This window comes from Protopterus annectens, chromosome 10.part0 (assembly GCF_019279795.1).
Source record: "Protopterus annectens isolate FY-2018-M chromosome 10.part0, PAN1.0, whole genome shotgun sequence".
Lineage (NCBI taxonomy): Eukaryota > Metazoa > Chordata > Ceratodontiformes > Protopteridae > Protopterus > Protopterus annectens.
Window position 1 is genome coordinate 1,335,910,367 of NC_056744.1, and position 16,767 is coordinate 1,335,927,133.

Sequence of the window (16,767 nt, forward strand, 5' to 3'; positions counted from 1 at the left end):
CATTATACTGCCATTAACATACAAGGCAGGCAGCTATGCTCCATGGCCTCTGAGATACACATGCCCACTTCATCTATACATTACACAATTGCTGACTGCTATGTGGAAAAAGTTTCTGTATCCAAGAAAACTATCTTCTACATTCAGCATTTTACAGATAATCTGCCTATGATATTAGTGAAAGTGCAGCTCTATGAATGACAGTTCTAGAGCCTATACCAGATGAAATTATTTAGCTATGTCCACATCTTGATTAGCAAAAAACAACCAAGCAGTAGCTATGTCAATTGATGCCTTGCGTAGTCCCTAGACTGCGTCCCCTGAGACCAAAGTGAAAAGCAAAATTAAAAGAGTGGTAAGCTAAAATCAATAAACAAATAAAAATAAAGAAGAAATATAATCTGTGTTGTAGCAATACTTGCTTGCTAAGCTTACAGAGGGCTGACACAGAGATTCTTTAATTTCAACAACCATGGTAATCAATAGCAAATGAATACCTGCAATGCATTACTGGTACTTCTCTTCTGCCCTTTTGGCATTGGTGTTGACACCATATAACTGCTTGTGCCTAGGACAGCTGCTGACTTCACCTCACCCTAGCTTCAGATCTGCAGACAGCTATGGTAAGTATGCACCTGAAACCCATCTATTGTAGCCACAGTTCTGCCATACTGTGTGATATGAATATTAGTCATGATTACAGCATATATTCTAACACAGCACCCATTCCAGCACTCTGAACTAATCATACAGCACACATCGTCACAATTCAAAGCACATGAAATGTGCTACACAATAAAGTAATTGAAAAAAGGGGGCAGAATTTATCTCATTGGGATCAAGTAAATTCTCATATATCTATTCAATCTGACACATGAGAATAAGGATAGGACTGGGTAACAAAAAACAAGATATCTATCATGTTATCTACTGGCAAGGCACTGTTCCTGTTCAACTAGGCCTCAAGAATAGCATAGAATTGTTCTGCATTTCTAGGCATAATTGTTCTGTTCTGGTGGTGCTGCACAGTTTTGATGCACTTCCCTCAGGAGTTACTCAGGCCTTCTGAATACATATCACTCATGTCACTTCAGCAATAGTGGCATTGGTTACCAGGGCATGAGATCCTAGTACTGGCACTTAACCCTCAAATTTTACCCCATGACATGTGTCAGCCTGAGAAACATTTCTTAATAAGATAGCACAAGCCCAATAAGCAGCTGCACCTGCTAGTTTCCCTATTCTAGAATATGCAGTCATCTTGGCTCTACCATTTAGTTTCCTATAATGACACACTCCTCATATACTGGCCAATATGTAACACAGTTATACCACTGACTGTATGATTTATTACTAAACTGTTTACTACTGAGTACCAAAATGGAGTGCACAGCCAAGCACCTCTGCCAATACTATGCAAGCTGGATAAATCTTATAACTCCACTATTTGATATAATATAAAATACAACATGATTGTTTATGGATATACATCATCTTGGTTTAAATCTTGGTTGCATCATGACTTGCAGCTATGATACATGTGATACAAACCACCTACATCTGTATTCCTGCACAGACACTGTACATAAAAAACAGCTGCTAATAGTATGGAATGTTGGCAGTACTATGAATATATTGTAAACAATTGAGGAACAAGACGTGATGAAAGTAATACAAAACATATCTACTAACCCATTGGGATACATCAATAGTAGTATTTTAATATGCCTTGTTCTAAAGGTCTATGGTTGAAGGTATTAGAACATGGATTGGACATTCTGTTATTAGAGAGCTGATTGAGATTTCAGCAAGCATTAGTGCACTGTGCCAGCAAAGTGTATATATAACCATCCATCCATCAACATCTCATTTTTCCCATTTTGCACTGGGGGGTTGGGATGTCACATCAACAGTGAAAATCATCTAGAGCCAATATTCATACCACTGGGTGGATAGCCTTGCCCTGTGCCTATAATGTGACAGTAAAGCCATTGTGCACCAACAGAGAGCATAGCATGCCAGAAACCATTGCAAACATACATTTTAGCATCACATATGGACATTATTTACAAAACACTGTAAAACCTGAGTATATCATAGGCGACAGTAGCATGATTATATGCAATATTTATTTCAACTATGGTGACAACATTCTATATCTGCAAAGCACCTGTACTAAAAGCTATACTAATTCATATTAATTTATAAGAATGCTCAGAATGCGTGGTACTATATCTGCATAAACAATGTCTTTCGGCTTTTCCCGGTTTGGGGTCGCCGCAGCAGAAGTCTGGTCCGCTAATGACTGGCAGTGAATTTTTATGGTATCAAGCTGCCAGCCCGGCTCCCAACCTTCAAGGAAGACACACTGACACATGCATGCACCTACCTGCATGTCTTTTAAATTCACTCAACCACGAGAAGGACATGCATAATGTTAATGCATGTTAATGCATCATGTACAGTATATCTATGTTACAAAACATCACAGGTAATGTGCATATTACATCAGTGTCCAGCTGGATAAAATTGGTTTTACAACTGATATATCATTTTTGGAGGAGGACTATGTGGATGTGTTACTCACAATGTATTTGCATAGAAGTTAACACCACAATGACTTGAGATGTACTCAGTTCTATAACTACCGCATGTAGGACTAAATTAATTAATAATAATTGGGGATAAAAATAGTACAGAATGTGATGTGCAGATTACTTGTGAGTATGTGATAAACATATATTGACAGGGGATCCATACAGATCCCCAATGACACTTTCTGCCGAAGTAGAAATCACCGAACATACATAACCGAAAGTGCTGTTCACCGAAGCAGCACTTAAGGTTATGTATGCTGGTTGTGCCGGTCGCACTACTGTGTGGTTAAGGGAGAATTCCCTTTTCCCCACTCTAGTTTGACCTCGGAGTGAGATTATAAAAGTAGGGGTGTGTGGGGGGCATAACCCCCCCCCCACATGGGGGGTGCAGGGGGGGCTTGCCCCCTGCATAAAAGAAGATTTATTTATTTATTTTTTGAAAGGACTTTAACGAAAGGTCTTTTTCTGTGAAACCACTTTCATTAAAGTGTGTTTGGGTATTGTGGATTCGGACTATTGAACTTTCGTTCCATAGTCCTAGATCCATTGACAGATACTGGCAACTATACAGAGATTTACATATTTATTTTAGAAGAGCATAGCCAACTGCCTCAGCTTATCACATGGTGTATTATACAGTCCTCCTGGGAAATTAGCATGGAATGGTCTGAAAAGTTATACAGTCACTTTAAATTACATAATCATGAGCAAGCCACAAATGTTTGTACTTTGCGTTTGAAATATTTCATATCCATTTACCATACAACACTTGCGTGTTTGGAATTGTTATTGTGGGAAAAGCTGTGCAACTATGCAATAACATCCTGTGCAGTGCACACATTTTTTATATGCTTGCCGTGCAGGTTCTGTAAGTATATTGTTAGGCAGACAGAGTTGAGTTTTTTGATCATAATTCAAAAACACATGTAAATGATTGTTCTTCTGGAAAATAAGTATCTAGAAACACCTTGGCAGCGCACCACACATATTAATTATGGTGCATGCCTAAGGGAGGTCAAAGCAACATGGATATTGCATCAGTGTAAGACTTAAGGTGCAGCCACACACCTTTTGGCCCATCCACCTTGGTTGAAAGTTGTGCAAGAGATTTTATTTCATTAAATTGCAGTTTAATTTTTTTTTTTTTTTTTTTATATTCATGTGCATGTTTGCATGGTGTGGTGCGTTGCTTAGCTAGGTGTAACATGGTGTACTTAAGTAGTAGACTACCACTAGATAGCTAAAAATAAAATGGATGCATTCAATTGTTGCAGGTCTGCTGTGCTTAGCAACACACAAACCCATGTAGCGAAGCTGTGCTATACTTACAGGCACCTTCACAGTATATTTGAAGATATTCCAGGTCCCTTCACTATTCCAGTGGCTAGATTGGTTGAGTCATGATATGCATTGTATTTGGTTTCAGGTTTGAGTCCTGCCAATTAATGTTTTTTTTACATTTAGTGCTATGAAACTGTGTCAGGTGACAGAAACATTGGTTGACATTAAATATTTATTACATTTAGAAACAGTTAGAAAGGCTGCCCAATGCTAAACAGCACTTAAACATGGCCAGTGGTCTTTTCAGGTTTGCACTTTGATAAGCTTCACTTAAACATGGATTGTGTGAGATTGCATGATACTAAGTGATGCGGCACATCTTTAAAAGTTACAGTATGATGTGCAATGGTGGGAATGCAACCTATATAAAGGCGAATAGGTGTAAATTTCACATCATTCTTTTGATCCTGACCTGGACTGTGGGTATGGCTGCTGGAATTGGAGAGGGTGTGCATTTTAAGGCGCAAATGTGAGGTGTGCAGGAGTCTAAGGTTTTTAATTGGACTCCTGTAGAGCAATATGGATCTCAGCTGCTGCAGGGTGACTACAAGGTCTCTGAGTGTAAATTTGAGGCCTGGGGCCCTTTGGCCAGGGAGCTAACCAGTGCTATTGGTATCCCTTGCACTGTTGAGCAGTGTCTTCACCACTATGATGACCTGAAATGTAGGGGGAGAGGGGAACTTTCTTCACCTGGGTCCAAGAGGCTAGGGATGGGCACACCCCACAGATATGTAAGTATGTTTTCCAGTAATTTATAAATATACAAGTTGAATCTGTGCAAAACTAGTATGCATAATGGTTTGCTTCTCTTACCACAGTTGCAGAAGAGAGGGCTCACAATGTACAGTCCCATGCTGAGTGTTTGGCCAGGATGGGGCAAGAGTGTGGTAAATAAGAAAAGCATCAAAGTAATAACTTAATACATAACTTAATAATATAGTAAAGTAAATACAGATTTTGCAGTCTTAACAGTCAGGTATGTAATACCTGGGACTTCTTACATCTTTATTAATGTGTTAGCGCAAATCTGAAATGGTATAGCAAGTTAAAATGAGTAAGCATGGGGTACTGTGTAACATAGGTTCCAACCATTAGCTAATGTTGTGGCTACCCGGATTATGAGTCACTGTTCTGGTCTGCTCATTGTCTGAAATATGCGGTAGTTGCATGCAATAAATAAACAGGTTATATGAGTAAGTTAATAGAAGTCCTAGACAGCTAGCTATCCATCTGTGTAAATGCCAGATTTGAAGCAACATTAATCAATAAAATTTAAAAGGAGATGGTTCTTTGATAAGAAATGTTTTCAAATAAATTGTTCAATATTCCTGTAGTCACTGCTTGTGTGTTCTAATCTGACACCAGTCAACTGTTAAATGTGAAGTACTAAATAATGTGCCAACAAATGTCAAAAATAAATGTAGTGCAATACCCAGATTAAAGGCCAAGCTTGTGTTCTGCTCATTTTTCTGAAATATGCTGTAGATTGCACTCAGTAAATGAACAGGGTATAAGGGTAAGTTATCAGAAGTCCTAGACAGCTATCCATGTGTGTAAATTCCAGATCTGAAGTGACATTAACCAATATACTGTAAAAGGAGACAGCACTTTGATAATTACCTTTTTCAAATAAAGTGCTTGATATTTCTGTAGTCACTGCTTGTGGGTTCTAATCTGACACCAGACACAGAAATGCATGTGTATAAATGCATGATTTCATACAACATAACTCAATAAAAGTTTTAAAGGAGATAGTGGTTTGAAAATGTATTGTTTAAAATAAAATGTTCAGTCTTCTGTAATCACTGCTTGTGGGTTCTAATTCTATGGCAGCCAACTGAGAAATGACCATCTGTCAAGTGTAATTAATGCACAGAGACATACCTCTGAACTGTCACAATTTTTTCAGAATGTAATGACTACTGCCCCATATGTCTGGTCCTTTGATTTGCAGATATATGACATTACTTGGAATGTGATTTAATGACAAATCTGTTATCAGAACACCTTGCTACTAATGTATGAGCACGCTATGTAATAATGTTCCTTGTCGATGTGCCTTTGTACCACCATTTTGTATTGCTTGGCCCATAATGTCCCATGCTAACAAGTTGAGAGCTATGGACATGTAACATCATCTTTACAGTATAAGCAGTCAGTGTTCTCACATGTGAAATCTAACATATCTAGAAGTATGTAGTAACAGTCTGGGTAGTTATATTATCTGTGAAGTTACTAATGTTATTTTATAACTTACTAATGGTTTGCTGTTAAAAAACTTTTATTTACGATATTTATTGTTATTTTCCTCATTATGTTCTTTTCAATTTGTTTCCATTACTCATTATTATTTTCTCTTATGTTATTATTTACATTAGTTTGGTTATGTTTATTTTTCCTTATCTTTATATTTAATTTATCACAGAGTGACAAGGTAGGCTGTTTTTCCATTGATCCACCTACTTTGGCACCCCCAGCCACGGCACTGTAGACCAGCATGTCAGGGCCACAGCCTGGTGGTGCCCCTTCTGCTCCCCCTGCATTACTTGCTCCATCAGGTAATTCTGCCCCACAGGCTGAGGTGGTTCCCCCTCTGGAAGTGGGGGTGGAGGTGGTGCTTTTGTCACCTACAATGAACTGCCAAGCATGGTGTGTGGGCTGCTGCTCCTAACTGATTGTGCATGCCTACACCAGATGGAGAGCATGTTGTCCATCCTAGTGGGGTAGTCTGGGCCCAGGCACTGGCATCAACCAGCTGCCTCCGCAGGAGCAATGATGGTTCATGCTGACAGCCCCATAGATGAGGATTTGAGTCACACTGCTACTGTGTTTGATGTCCATGGCACTAGGATTCCACAACACCCTCCCTAACCAAGGTGTTCACCCCCTCTTGTGTCACACACCAACCCTGTCTACTGTCTTGTCTATCTGCAAAAGCTTCCACACCTTCCCAACTTACATCCTTCACATATACCTATGTACCTTCCCCAACATTCCACTCTTAGCTTAAAAAAAATGGGCATCTGTTCCCAAACAAATATTGTCCCATACATAGCTCTCCATTTTGCACATCTGTCACTGGACAACCTTAATTTGGTCCAGTTGGCTTGACAACAAACTTATATTGTCCTCATCCCTCTCTCTGGGGATGACTGTCCAAATTCAACTACATAATCTGTTAAAGTGCACAGTTGTTGCCGTAGAAGAAATGGTTAGCTATGTTTCTTTCCTACACCCTTCCTGCACATACCTACCTGCCTTTCACTATGTTTTTCACACCAATAGTGTTAGGTTATAATGCCTTCCACACATTTAGGCCAGCTAATTCACAGGCAGGGACTAAAGGTGGAGGCGTCTCTATTTACATCAAAGATAAATATACTTCAAGGCTGGTCAAACAGGACAATGCACGTGAGCTGCTCCATGTTCAGATCACCATAGGCAAAATCCAATACCACCTCCTTGCAAGCTATTGACCCAGGAAACCCATACCATGTATTTAAACCTATTAGAAACACTAACCATCCAACTCAATACCATATTCATGAGTGACTTTAATTACCCCACTAATAACTGGGAATTCTATACGACACCAACCGTACATGCACAGAGATTCCTGGATTTTCTAAACACAAACTCCCTGGACCACATAGTCAATACACCAACTAGTAGAGGTGCAACCATACTGGATCTGGTCCTCACTGATATGGGAGAGTGCTGCACACCTCCAATGCCTTTCCTGGTAAGGTCAGACCACAAAATGGTATCCTTTGAAATAAAAATAATTCCTGGACCCCTCAGCTAAACCTGGAATATTCAGGAACTATTCTAAGGCTAACCTCCTGCTATTGAGAACCTGGTAAAATTCCAAGTCCCCATAAACCCTGAGAACACTGCTGCCAATGCAGAACTGTTCACAGAAACCTGCACAAGCATGTTAATAGTTTCATAGAAGCAGCTGTACCCACCAGGAAGGAGGTACAGAACTAACTCAAAAATCAAGCCACCCTGGTGGAATTACAAAATCAATTGGCTGTATAACAGGAGGAAGAAAATCATGGCAAAAATTAGGAGGTGAAGCACCCAGCAGGATAAAAACACTTTCATCAAACTAAACAAACAACTCAGAGGACAAATAAAGTCTACCCAAGTCAAATTTGAGGTAAGTTTGGCCTCCCAGGCCAAGGACAACCGCAAAGCATTATTTAGCTATGTCTGCAACCTCAAAGGCAATACACAATTGTGTGTTTGCTCATTGTAAATGGAGCCACCTATACTGAGCCAGAAGACATAGCAAACCTTCTTGCTGATCAATTTAGCTTCAACTTTACCCCTCTCTTCTCCTCAACCGTCCCTCAGGAAATATCAAATATAGCTCCCCCTACTATCACTAGGGAACAGGTCCTTAATGCTCCCTCTAAGACAAAGAACCCTGCATCAATGGACCAAGACAATATCCCAGGATGTCTTCTAAACAGCATGAAACATGACCTATCAGGGCCCCAGGAATTATTATTTAACTGTAGCCTCCAAATATGTTTCATGCCTCATGAATGGAGAAAGGCAACAGCAATCCCTCTGCACAAAGATGAGCCATCTACAGACCCATAAGTCTTACTACTCTTATATGTAAAGTCATGGAAATAATTATCATGGAGATGATCAACAGAGATATAGTAAGCCTCCAGACACCCAACCCAATGCAGTCTGTTTTTGTCAAGGGCAGATCATCCCTACTCAACCTGGTGGACTTCTTTGAAAAAGTCACCAAAGCAATGGGTCAGGGAAAATCCTTCACACTGCCTACCTTGACCTGGCCTAGGTATTTGACACAATACCCCATTGGACATTGTTGATAAACTCAAGACGTTAGGTACAAACCCGTATGTCACCCGGTAGATAGCCAACTGGTTAGAATTGGGGAGTCCACCTCTACAAAGAGGCCAATCACAAGTGGAACCCCTCAAGGATTAGTCCTTGGACCGCTCCTTTTTGGCATTTACTTCTTAGAAATCAAGGCCAATGTCAGTGGTCTCTTGCTGACTAAATTTGCAGATGATTACAAATTGGGAGCTGTCATTGAATCTCACACTGTCACAAATGTTCTCCAGGAGGGGCTGACACAGACAAACAACTGGTATCAAAACCATAGACTAAAACTAAATGCCAAGAAGTGCATAATAGTATCCTTTGGGAGGTTATCCACCCTGGTAACTATCATACTAACAACACACCCATTAGAGCCGACCCAGTAGTCAGGAACTTAGGGATACACATAGATAGTAATCTAGCCTTTTACCATCATGTGTGTACAGTGGTGAGGAAATCATTCTATGTTGTGCAACTTATAAATAAAGGTATGGCATCCATGTCCAAGGAAGTCACTGTTCCATTTTGACATTTATCAGACCTATCATTGAATACAATGCCCTCTTTGGTATGTACCCAGTCAGGCATATCTAGCAACTGGAATGTCCACATAGGTTCCTCACTAAATGAATACAGGGCATAAGTAAAATATCCTATGCAGACCACATCAAGGTCCTATCCCTGTATTCTGTCTCTTACAGGCTTTTGAGGGATGATCTATGCCTGGCATACAGGGCATCATCAGACGCCACTCTGATGGACCTCCTGCATATCCACAAAACAAACAGCCCAAGAATTACCCATTCTAAATCCTTAAACCTTGCCTGTGTTATAAATAGGACCCATTGGAAAGATAAGTATGTATCCCAGAGACTGCCATGTCTATGGAACAGGCTTCCCATCCATATGAAACACAGCTCCTCCATAACCCAAATCAAATGCAACTTGGACAATTGGATGGGAAACTGGAAATGTATCCCTGGTTTGGCACCTGTGTCTGTAATGTACACAGGTAACGTCTAAGTGGTTCATTTCCCAGGCCCATTTTTACACTTATCAAGGGTATCAGAACTTGTCAGAGATTTCGGATGCATGGCTAGGCTTAAAAAGGCCCTTGTGGTTAGTATCCTAGTAAACACCTATGAACCTATGAACAACATGTAAAAATACACCTGCTACAAGAGTAATGGAAAAATAGTAGTTTAACTGTGTCTCTGGTAGAGAAATACATCACTATAAAGCATACACATAATAATAGATGTTAGTGATGTATGTGTAGATCAGTATGTATGTATACCTTTAAGAAGCTTTCCATGGGCTTGCACATGTGTCTAAATACTGAGCATGTGCAAGCCAGACAGCCATTTTGTAGAGAGCTTTTGAGATGTAAGCATGCATGTATGCAATGGTCTAGTCTGTTTATATTTTATGTTGTTATTATCCATCTTGATGCATTTCTATATAATAAAGCATATAAACAAGCTACCCCACATGTTCATCTTGAACGGTGTGTGTGTGTTTGTGTATAGGATAAGCAACAGCAGGCAAGTGTGCAATTAGATCTACAACATGCAAAAATACATCTGCTATAACAGTGACTCAGTGCAATTTGTTAAATGATGTGGTCCTGGTTTCAAATACAGCTGTGTCTAGCATTTCAAATACATGTATGTGTACATCACCGGTATAAATTCTGATATGTATGACTGTGTCATCACCTACTTATCCACCCAAAGCAGTACAGTTTGAATGCCTGCTTCTAAATAATCGCAGTCAAAGACCTGCAGATAGGACCACATTTAAACTATTCCATTACACTAGAAAGTGCATAGAATGTCAGGTCATGCATTAGTATGAATTCCCAGAGTATTTTGAAGTATGTAATTCAAATGAGGAGCAGTTATATCAGACTGCAACCCAGAATGATTTGGTACTGATATTACAGACAACCTCAGCAGTACACGTTACATAAATATATGGAGCTTGTGTTAGAAGCAATGGTTGCCAGCACACATGTTCCAGATAACTACCATGACATAACACAAGACTTGGCAGTTATCTGACTGGTTGATGTAATTGTTAGTGTACCCTCTACCTTGTTCTAGGATACAACAAGCATGTTCCCTTTACACTGTTAATGATACCTTTGACTAACATATGTACCTTAAACAACATACCTTATTTTCCAGTAGGATGGGTTCCCTCAATCAGGCTCTGGCTGCACACCAAGGCTGCCACAAGTCACACAGTTACTCGTAAGTGTTGTTGTCCTGCATATTCTTCAGCCTCTCCAACTATGCCAATTGTCTGCAGCAGCAGCAGCTTCAGCCTGTAGCACACACATCTGTATGTAACAAGTAGCTGCTACAAGCATTGTCTCTGTGCTGACATAATCCATACCCCAATATTTTCCAACCCAAATTGTGAGAAAGGGGATGGAATATACATTGAGGCCTTATATATTGCTGAGCAATTGCATGAGATTGACTACTTATACTGCAAATCAGTTGTGTATGCTGCATGTAGCATTCCTGAACCACAGATTGGTTCAGAAGCAATCGCCTGCTAATGACAACCATCTTAAAAAGGCAAACATCTAGCTAGAGGAACCATTGTGTATGAGAGTTAGTTTGTATGGTTAACTCATTCACACAGTGCTCATATAGCTGTATCTTTCAACAGAGGAGATTTGTACTGCATCAGGTATGTAAGCATTTTGTTATCAACATGATGCATGTGTTTGTATATACTTAGGGGGAATGGGAATTACATCAGTAAGCCTTTCGTAGAACTGTACTGATGACATGGCATTGATCTCCAGCTGTGTTACACCTACAGAGGATGTACAGTACAGCAAGAGTATAATCCTCTGTATTAACTAGGTATACAGGTCTCCTGGATACTTCCTTTGCTAGCATTTGTAATAGTACACTGCTATTTGAGCACTATTTGGTTGGTACTGTTGTTTATACATATGTTATGAGTGTGGGTTTCCTTGCTATGGGGCACACTACAATGGACTCATGTGTTTGTTGTGTGATCATATGTGAGTATCTGTCATGTCACAAACAGCAGTGGGTCACTATTGCTACTATCCTAGTTGCTTCCACAACTTTTGTATCTTTGGCATACTGTTGATTAAGAGATGTGTAATCAAGTGGGGAATATCAATAGGCTTTCTTTATTGTTGTGTCCCCACATACTGTACTCCCATGTATGCGATCCTGACATGTATTCTCATTTATTTGTATTTCAGGAGATATCTTACATGCCAGCTGCTGTGCACTTTTCACTGAGGCAGAAAACGATCTCATTAGCGAGGCCTTGAGACAACACCAATTAGTCCTGTTGTTCAGAAAGAAGACAAATAGGCAAGAGTGTACAGCCTTGTGGGATGAACTGGTGCACAACATTAATGTTGTGGGTCACCAGAATCGCACATATGAGCAGGTATGACACTGTGCTACCAACATGATCAACTTTGCACGCAGATAAGCAGTGGATATGGCCAATTATCATTAGGTCACTGGTGATGGGCCTGCAGCAGAACAACCTCTGTCAGCCACTGCAGAATTCCTGGTGAACCTTGCAACACAGGACAGCACCCAGAAATCCATCACCCAATATGTCGTGGATATAGGCGGAACTGTTTCCACTCAAGAGGAGCATCCAGATATGCTTAGTTGGATCAGCATTGAAATACTGTAGCAGTCAGCATGTCAGGGTGCATATAGTGTTATGTGAGTGTCAGGTGTTTTAGGTGGGGAAAGGTTAGCTGCAGTTTTAAGCTCAAGCACAGTTTGTGACCCACATACCTAACATAGCAGCTAATGTAAATGTGAGATATTTTGAAGTATTAGCCCTGTTATACTGTCACATGTGCTGCTGTGTACATTACCTCTCCCTCACATTTTTTCTAGGACCATCAGAAATAGGAAGAGGCCATGTTTCTGCTGTTGGTAAGTATAAAACTGTTTCGTCAGAGATGTAGATTTAGTTCACTGTATTTGCTAAGCATCATCACAAGTCTGCCGGCTGGATCAATGTACTGTCTGCCTGATTGCCAAGTGTACAGATATTTTCTGACTGTACACAGTTTAGACTCATACCCATGTCTTGTAGGTGTGACCACAGTGATTGATCTGACAGTATTGTCAGGATATTACAGATTGCCATAACTGTCAACTGTGCAGAGCTTTTGCAGAATTTTAACAGTGTACATCATTTATGTTTTGCTCATGAGAATCCTGTTTAAAGAACATTTATTTTCAGATTATTACAGATGTGGGTTAGAAAGCAATGTCCTCATGTCTTACTATATGAGGTTATGGGTTATACAAGTGTGTAATAGTGACAGCAGTGTATGCAGCTTAGCACAGGTGGGGGTTGCAGGGGCTGAATCTGTCACAGAGGTTTACATCTCTATTCTACTCTCATTATCATGGTAAACAGCCACTATGCCTATGCATACCCAGACCCTGTGGCCACAGATATTGGACAGTCAGAGGGTGTGGACTTTGAACAGGGAAGTGTGGCTACTCTAGCTACAGTGACTGTTGACATTGGCCATAGCCAAGCAGTTGGTGAGGTTCCATACAGGTGGATTGATTGGGGTGCTCATTGGAGGCCTGCTGTCCCTCCACCATCTGTTGCAGGCATCTCATCTCATGCCACTTTGTGTATGTTTAGGCCCATCATGGAGGCACAGGCACTTTCAGAAAGGAACTCCAGATGAATGCTCATGGTTATGCATGCAACACAGTGTAATATCCATGACTGTGTCCACTGGATTGCTGATACCCTGGATCGGTTCACTGACACAGAAGAAAGACACTGGTCTGTGATAGATCGCACACTATCTGTTGTCCTCATGGACAAAGGTAAGCGACTACATCTTGCTGAGAGTCAAATGGCTTTGCGCAGTCATGGTTCCATAGTGGCAGTACATCCAGCTTTCCAGAGGGGAGAGTGCTGTCCACATCAAGATGTGGCAGGCCATGGGCTTGTGGTCCTTAGCAGTCCCATGGAGGAAACATTTCCAGCAGGCAGCAATCTCTCTCAGATAGTAGCACAGCACCTGACCTTGGGTGTGGAGGTGCCAGTGCAACTCTTGGCTGAGCCGGTACACATGCACTGGGGTGGAGACAATAAACTGCCAGCTCTACCATGCATGGTTTACAGCTGTCCAACATACAGACATGTAGGGATAGCACTAAGCTTGGCTATGTACATGCAGACATTCACACACCACTGTCACATTCAGGTCACCTACAGACACACATATGCCACATTTCCATGGTCCATTCTGTCTGCATCCCTTCCTGACTCTGACACAAGCTTGCCAACCTATTGGGTCAGCCTAGGCCTCTTGCATCCCCACACAAGACCCTGTGCAATAAGGATACCTGTGCCACATCCCTCTCATCTCTCTCTCATGGATGCAGGGAATAAAGCTATGTGTCTTATGCACAGTGTGACTATTTACATAAAAATGAATTTGTTTCATCCAGTGTTGTTTTTGACATGCTACTTATACTGTTCCTTTTCAGAATTTGCCATTTATAATGACTATACCATAATAGTGTGTGTATGTTATGATGGATGCTGTTGTAATGACTAGGTAAGTTACACAATGACAGGTGTCACATGGAAATGTTTATGTCCCCCTTTCAGGATTGTGTAGGACACACTTATAGGTACACATCTACAATCAACCCATCAATGTCAGAGCACAGAATTAAATGTTAGTACACAAGACAAATGTCATCAGAAAGGTAACACAGTATAGGTTCTGTAGTTCATAAATTCATATCTGTTTAATAGGCTGATGAACACAAGGGCTCCTTTAAGCCTAGCCATGTATCCCTAAACACTGTCAAGATCTGATACCATTGATAAATGTAAGCAGGGTTTTGGGAGATGCAAAATCTACAAGCCAGGGCATGGGGGTTGAACTATCAACAGTTTCCCAGTGTCCATTGTAGACATTTATCCACAAGGAGGTATTATTGTCTGTTCCCCATCTAATTGTGTAACTTGCACTTGATTTGCATTAGGGCATAACCATGCTTCACATGAAAGTGGAGCCTGTTCCATATAGGGTTTAGTCTCTGGGTTACATACCTGTCTCTCCAGCATGTCCTATATATACCACTGTGAAGATGTAGGTCTGTAGAGCAGTTAATTCTGGTGCGGCTTGGTTCATGGTTATGCAAGAGGTCCACAGTGGGGTCTGACACCACCCTGTATGGCAGGCATACACCTCCTCTCCAAAGCATGTAGGGGACAGACTACATGGATAGACCTTTACTTATTCTGCATTGGATATGTTACATACACCATGTAGTGCTTTACTGAGGAACCTCTGTGGATGTTACAGTTGTCAGATATGCCTAGCTAATTACATACCAAATGTGGCACTGCACCAATGATAGGTCTCTTGAATGCCAATTACAGTGGAACAATAGCATCCATGGATTTACATGCCATACCTTTGTTTGTAGTTTGTGCAACATAGAATGATGTACACAATATTACAGAAACATGACAGGCAAAGGATAGATCACTATCTGTGTCCATAAGTCACTGACTACTTTGTCAACCAAAGCATTTGACACTATCCCCCACTCAGCCATCATTGACAAACACACTCAACTAGGCATCAACCCTTTATCATTAGAGGGGTCATTCACTGCCTCAGTGATAGAGGTTATATAGTCAATATAGGGGAATCCACCTCCAATAGATGAGATCTAACCAGCGGTGTTCCACAAGCTTTAGTCATGGGTCCTCTACAGTTTGGAATCCATTTCTCCAAAATACAAGCACAAAATATATGTCTGTGGCTGACAAGGTTTGCTGATGCCTGCAAACTGGGAGCAGTCATAGAATCTCCAAAGTATGGCAACATCCAACGTGAGGGTCTTACTTGAACAAATGATTGTTGCCAAAGTTATGGCCCTAAAAGCAATGAAAATATATGTATTATCATTGCTTTCAGTAACAGTGATGTCCCTGGTAAGTACCACATCAGTAGCAACACCTGACATATATACCCAGTGGTGGGAGACCTGAGCACACAAGTTGACAGGTAACTTACCTTAGATCACCATGTCTCCACACTACAGTGGTAAGAAGAGCATTCCATCATGCTAATGTAATGAGGGCATTGTCTCCGGAAAATGTAAATGTTATAACCTTCATGTCCTCTTCCCTCTGCAAACCAGTAGTTGAGTGCAACAGCCCTTTTGGTATTTATCTTTCCGAGCACTTGTGGCAGTTAGAGAAATTAAATAGGTTCCTCACAAGGGGAATTTTGGTCTTCAGCATCTGCCCATGGAGATCATCTGATATCACTGTAACTTTAGTGTGTGTCATACAGACTACTCAGAGGTGATATCTGGCTTGCATATGAGGCAATCCCTGACCCTGCTGTACTGGAAATTCTGCATATCCGTAAGTCAAATGGTACATGGGTTACTCGCTATATAGACCTTAACCTGGCATGTGACATTACTACAACCTGCTGGAGGGAGACAATTGTCTACCAGCGTTTAATGCACCTTTGGAACAGACTCCGATATCATGCCAAACAGAGCACCTCATTGGCCCTCATTACATGCAATCTGTGCCATTAGATAGGTGATCATAATTTTTGGACAGGGGCAATAGGTGCTGATCGTGTACATAAAGGTAACATCTTGGTTAAAATTTTAAGTGTACAAGGGCCTATGATTCCATAGAGAGATGTAAAATTCTCTGACTCACATTCGCACACATATACTTGGCTGCAGTGAGAATAGTACCACAACCAATTTATGTCTGCAGAACAATACACAGAACACTTGGGCTTCAGGCCAGTTATTTTACATTAAGAAGATTTGTGGTCTGCACTCTTGTGGGAGGAGAGGCTAGATTCTGCCCTTCTGAGCTGGGAATTTCTGGTTAAAGGCTTATTGTG